The sequence below is a fragment of the Pteropus vampyrus genome, unplaced genomic scaffold (assembly GCF_000151845.1).
Source record: "Pteropus vampyrus isolate Shadow unplaced genomic scaffold, Pvam_2.0 Scaffold63, whole genome shotgun sequence".
NCBI classification, from domain to species: Eukaryota; Metazoa; Chordata; class Mammalia; order Chiroptera; family Pteropodidae; genus Pteropus; species Pteropus vampyrus.
The window spans coordinates 2,905,283-2,911,993 of record NW_011888844.1 but is presented as its reverse complement, the minus strand read 5'-3'; positions in this window follow the sequence as shown (position 1 = coordinate 2,911,993).

The window sequence follows — 6,711 nt, the reverse complement described above, 5'->3', positions numbered from 1 at the left end:
GGCCCAGTTGGACGAATGCACCAAAAGGCAGACATGAGAATGAAACAGCAGGCACCAACTTTATTGTGCAGAGTGTACTTCTGTTGGGGAGTGCAATCTATTGCATAGGGCATACAGTCTTGTGTGCACTTCTCTTGCTGCCTTTTCTTGTGCTCCCTTTATGCTCTCCCCTTATGCTCTCCCCTTCTTTCTCCTTCTTTCTCCAGGGGTCTGCATGGCTCTTCACATAGCAGAGTACGAAAGTGGCATTCAGCCACACATGCATGATACAATAAGCTGAATTATGTTTACATATTTTTTTAAGTCTGGGGTCCTATTCCTAGCTGCGGGCCTGGATCACAGTCAGACCTTGGACCAGCCAGACCTTGGGCTAGTCAGGCCTTGGATCAGCCAGGCCTTGGATAACAGCCAGACCTTGGATCGCAGCCAGACCTTGGGCCAGTCAGGCCTGACATCCACAATCACTTTGAGTATTTTGTGCCAATCCCTTCTGGCCTGAAAAGTTTCATTGAAAACTCAGTTCTCAGTCTCATGTAATTACCCTTGTAAGTAATTAGGCTGCCTTTCTCTTGCTGCTTTTAGGATTCTCTCTTTGTCTTTAACATTTGGTATTTTAATTATGATGTATCTTCGTGTGGGCCTGTTTGGGTTCTTCTTGTTTGGGAATCTTTGTGCTTCTTAGATTTGAATGTCTATTTCCTTCCCAGGTTAGGGAAGTTTCCTGTCATTATTTCTTCAAAAAAGGTTCTCAATCCCTTGCTCTGTCTCTTCTTCTGGTATCCCTATGATGCAAATGTTAGCATGTTTGATGTTGTCTCAGAGGTCTCTTAAACTTTCCTCATTTATTTTTTAATTCTTTTTTTCTTTCTATTGTTCTGATTGGGAGTTTTCTGCTGCCTTGACTTGCAAATCCCTGATTCATCCTCCGCTTCATCTGATCTATTGTTGATTCCTTCTAGTGTATACTTCATTTCAGTTATCGTATTCTTCATTTCTGAATGGTTGTTTTTTATGGTTTTTATTTATTTATTTTTAATGCTTACTATCTCTCTGTTGAAGTCCTTACTGAGATAATCAATTTTATCCCTAAGTGCATTGAACGTCTCTTCATAACCATTGTTTTGAACTCTGTTTCTGGCAGGTTACTTGCCTCAATTTTGTTTAGTTTCTTTTTTTTTTTTTTCTGGAGTTTATTCTTGTTGTTTTGTTTATGGTATGTTTCTTTGTTTTCTCTTTTTAGTTGCCTCTCTGTGTTCATTTCTTTGTATTAGGAAGTTTTGTTACATCTCCCAGCCTTGGCTAGGTGGCCTTATGTAATACGTGCCCTGTGTGGCCCAGTAGTGCAATCTCTCTGATCATCTGTGCTGGGGGCTCTGAGAGTGTTCCTTGTATGAGTTGTGTTTGTTCTTCTGTTGAAACTAAGCCTTGATTGCTGTTAGCATGTCAGTGGATGGGACTGACTCTTGGGCTGACTGACTGTGAGGATTAGCCACTCCCACAGGGTATAAGCTGCTGTTTGGGTGCTGACCTCATGAAATGTGATTTGCCCCAGCAGGCCCGTGTACCTTTTGAGACCGCCCTTTGAGTTTGCCCCTTGAGGGGCTTGTCAGGTGGTGCTCTTTTGTGGTCTGATGCCACCCTCTGGGTGTGTTGGTTTTGTGGCCTCTTGGGAGGGGTTCTTGTGCAAGCCAAGGTCAGCTGCTGCCTTGATGGTTCAGGGCTGCCTGGTAGGAGCTACAAAGTGATCTATGGTTGGTCGCTGTCTATGCTGGATCTGGAGGCAAGTGGTAGAGACCACTCTGCGAGTCAAGGTGGTTGTCCCCAATACCTGGCCTGGGGAGGCTTAGCAAATGGTCCAGTGCACCCCAAGGCCTGAGGCTACCTGCTGGTTGCCCATAAGGCTATGTAGCTGAAAGAGTCTTTGGGTGGTACACTAGTTGGGTAAATGGTGGGGTAAGGTGAGATTTCACCCAGCCAATGCAGATTCAAGTTTGTTGCTAGTGCTGAACCCATGGCCTCTTGTAAAAGTCTCAGATCGCAGCGAGACTAGCTGCTGCCTGCCTCAAGCCTGCAGATACTCGAGATTTGTTCAAGAAATACTGCAGCTCGAGTTGGGGCTGGTCACCCACCACTGGATTGTCTCCAGAGGTATGTGAGCAGAGGCTTCTTGATTGCTGCTAACAGAGCCTCCTGTCAAGAGGACTGGGTGGGGCTGTTTTCTGGGCAAAGAGTCTGCCATAGGTAATTTGCAAGATGGGTGGGGCGTGTTCTCAGGGAGCCATGGGGTGGAGCGAGCTGATCCTGTCAGACCAATGCAGATTCAGGTTTGGTGCCAGTGCCAAGCCTGTGGCCTCTTGCAAAAGTCTCAGGTCACACTGAATCCAGTTGCTGCCCATCTCAGGCCTACAAACTCCTGAGGTTTGTTCAAGAGGTACTGCAGCTTGGGCCTGCGCTGGTGGCCCACCACCGAAAGTCTCTCCCAAGATGTGTGGGTTGCCTGGCTGACAAATGCGCCACCCAGTGAGAATGCAGGGTGGGGCTGGTTATCAGGCAGTGAGCTTGCCACAGGCGAATTGTGGATTGCATAGGCAGCATCTCAAGGAGAGGCAGGATGGAGCATTCGATCCCACCAGGCCAGTGCAGCCTCAGACCTGACACCAGTGCTGAGCTTGTGGTCCTCTGCAAAAGTTTTAGATCACAGTAAGACCAGCCACTGCCCACTTAGGGCCCACAGACCCCTGTGATCTATTCAAGAGACACTGTGGCTTGGACAGATGCTGGTGGCCTGCCACCAAACGTCTCCCCTGAGATGTGTGGGCTGTGATTGGGCTGAGAAAGCCGAAGGCCACTGACCCCTCATGAATGTGCCACTCACTGAGAATGCAGAGTGGGGCTGGTTACTGGGCAACGTGCTTGCCATGGGTAATTTGTTGTGGTAGGGTCTCAGGAATACCCGGGGTGGAGCAAGCCAATCTAACCGGGTCAATGCTGATTCAGCATTGGCCATGCAGTGGGAGGGTTCAGCACAGGCAAGATGGTGCCTGCCTGTAGACTGCACTGGAAGATGGCTGGACAAAGGAAAAGTGGCGGCTATCCCTCCAGCCCTCACTCATGCTACACAACTCAGTTTTCCCTGGTATGTTTCTGGCACCTCCCAAGCTGCTCACCCTCTGCCGGAGCCCAGGATGAGTGTCTATAAATGAGTGATTCTGTGCACGGGCCCTTTAATGGGGACATCTGGATTTTCAGGTTCCTTCCATCTCACCTGGATAGCCAGAATTCCCAGTGATTTTTACAGTCACATTTTGTGGGAACTCCTCTTCCTGGCATTGAATCCCTGGGCTGGGAAGCCCCTGTATTGGAATAGGGCCTCTAGCTCCTTCAGGGGGACCTCTGCTGCTGCACTCTCCCTTCCGGGGCTCAACCACCATGCAGGTGTGAAACCAGCCTATTTCACATCTCCGCCCCTCCTATTGATCTTGATGTGGCTTTTCCTTTATATCTTCAATTGTGTGTGATATGCTCAGCTAGTCTTAGGTGATTCTCCAAGTTGATTTTTAAAAATAATTTGGTTGTAATTTTAATGCAATCATGTGAAGTGAACTCCATGTTTACCTAGTCTGCCATCTCGATCCCTCTTGAGAGATATATATTTTAAATATACAAAAAAAAACCCAGAAAAAATGTACACATTATTTTAGTACTTAATACTAATTTTTTTTGTTTCATTCCCATAATAATATATTATTTCGTGTAACAATTTTGCGTATTTGAAACACTTTGTTATCGCACTGAATATTCACAACAGCCTTGTGAGACAGACGGGGATGGCACATACTCTCATCTCCTTTTTTATAGATGATGAAACTAATATATAGAGCTGTGGTCTGACTGTGTTCACACAGCCAAACACATAGCTCTATGTTCTTTCTGAGTGATTAGGATCTTTGAAATGATTTAATGGCTTGATTTTAGAAAGTTAAAAGAGAGGAACTGGTTACTAAGACTCATAAAAATCTGACCCTTTCTCCAAGCAATCAGATTTGAGTCTGCTCTTAGGAAGGCTGGAATTCTCCCAGAGATCTGGATCTGTGCTGACTCCTCCAGTTCCCCACAAAGTGAAATTGGAATGCTAGGTTAAATTGAGAAATGTCTAAAGTCTCCAAGAGTAGGCATCTTGAATCACTCTAGACTTCAGATTATCCTTTTGTTCTTCCCCAGACTGAACCAGAAATGGGCTACCCAAAGAGATAGAGGAAAGCAACTCTATATAGTTCTAGGAAGGAACTGTGTGTGTGCGTGTGTGCACGCACACACACACTTACGCACACAAACACACATAACATTCAGCTATTTTACACTTATTTTTTCTAGTTGACCTATTTTATCAAATGACAAACTTTACTCTTGTTAAATTATATTTATGAGCTTGGCCTGTACCAACTCTAGTCTTTCCATTTAGATTGTACTTAATGTATCCTACAGCAGAGAAGTGGAATTAAAGAAGATGAGGAACTATATTATAAACCTGAAAATGTCTACAAATACCTTTTTGAGTGTTGTGATAATAAATGATCTGGAAGGGGAACATTGAAATGCATGAGACAAGGTAGAATATCTAAGTGATGAAACAGAATAGGGAAAACTAGATCAGGGATTTATAAACAAGAAGTACCCTCTTACTTCACTAGTAATTTTGAGTCCAGTCTAACAACCTGTAAACACTTTCCACTTTGACCTTGCCTGCCACAACATAATTAAAACATCACTTGTATAAAAAATCAAATTTGCAATAAATAAAATAACTGAAGTGTCCTTCAATAGATGATTGCATAAAGAAGATGTAGTACATATATGCAATGGAATAGTACTCAGTCATAAGAAGAGATGAAATATTGCCATTTGCGACAACATGGATGGAACTTGAGATAATCATGCTAAGCGAAATAAGTCAGACAGAAAAAGTTGAGATCCGTATGATTTCATTCATATCTGGGATATAAAACTGAAGACAACAAACAAACAAAAACTCAGACACAGACAACAGTTTAGTGGTTACCAAAGAGAAAGGGAGGAGGGAGAGGTAGTTGAGGGTAAAGGGAGTCAAATATATGGTGACGGAAGAAAATTTAACTCTGAGTGGTGAACACACAATATACAGATGATGTATCATTGAATTGCATACTTGAAGCCTATATAACTTTATTAATCAATGTCACCCCAATAAATTTAATTTAAAAATAATTAACTTCAAAAAATTATATATCACTGACTTTGCTTTCAGATTGAATATATTTGATAAATTTTATAGAAGGCAGATAAGGGAGGGAAGGGATACTGAAGAGAATGTAAGAGCAGAAGATATTTGAAGACAAAAATCTGGTTTTATGTATCTTTGCAATCTGTCTACTCTCTCCAAGCCTAGTATAGTGCTCTGTACATGATAAACACTCAATATATATTTTGAAATTAAGTGTAAAGAAGACCACAAGCTAATCAATTATCATACTTAAAGAAAAATGACGGTGGTAGAAGAGCTCACTCGTCAAATCCTCCTTGACCGCCCTAAAGCATTTAACCCTGCTATCTTAGTCATTTAACCTGTGTTTTATAGCTTCTTCTCTGTTAAACTCATAGGGTTGTTGTGAAGATTAAATGGTAATGTCTATAATGTATTTAGCATACTTCCTGGAATATAAATGCTAACCTATGTTAGTTATTATTATTATTATTATTATTTAAAAATTTAGTGAAAAGAAGATTGAATTTAGACTTCAAAGACCTGGTTTTGAATCCTGGATTTTTTTTTTTTTTTTGCTTAGTCTCATGGCCATGTGTGAGTCATTTAACCTATCTTATCCTTGATTTCCTCATTTTCAAAAATGAAGGTAATAAGACAATGCAGGGCAGTCATGAAAATTAAAATAAATATCTTGTGTTATAGATATCTTATGACTAAGAAAATGCCTGGTATATGGTAAGTGTTCAATATGTGTTAGGTCTTCTCTACTTCATTACCTTACTCATATACCAGAGTACCTTGATCATAGTAAAAGCTTAATGAATATTGAATGGATGGTAGATTGAAAAAGTCACTGGAACTACTTGATGACCATGATTCAACAGATTCAGATTTTCTGTTCAATATGTAAAAAAAAATCAAGGTCACATAACCATTTCTCAGATTCTGATCACATGATTCCAAACTCAGAGCTTTTTACACTATAACCCAAAGAGGGAAATGAGAGAACAGACACAAAAACTACTCTTAGAATTAAAAAAAACAAAAACAAAAACAAAAACAAGAAAAGAAAAACAAAAACAGATTAGAAAATACACTACATGAATTATTTTCATTAGGTTTTTACTGAGGGAAATTAAGAATAGTGCTTGTCTGAAAGTGTTTAGTGACTCAAATAGGTCAGAGGTATCAAAGAAAATTATTTTAGATGTGTAGGATGATCTATACCTGTCCTATCCAATATAATAGCCACAAGCCAGATTTATTTATTTTAAACTTAAATTAATTAAAATGAAATAAAATATCCATTCTTTAGTCAAATAAGTCCACTATAGCCATATGTGGCTAGTGTCTAACACATTGGACAACATAGATATATATATTTCTGTTGTCACAGAAAGTTTTATTTGAAATCACTTGTCAAGACTTAATCAATGTACTAGGTGTAGGAGAATTATAAGGGCTGGAGA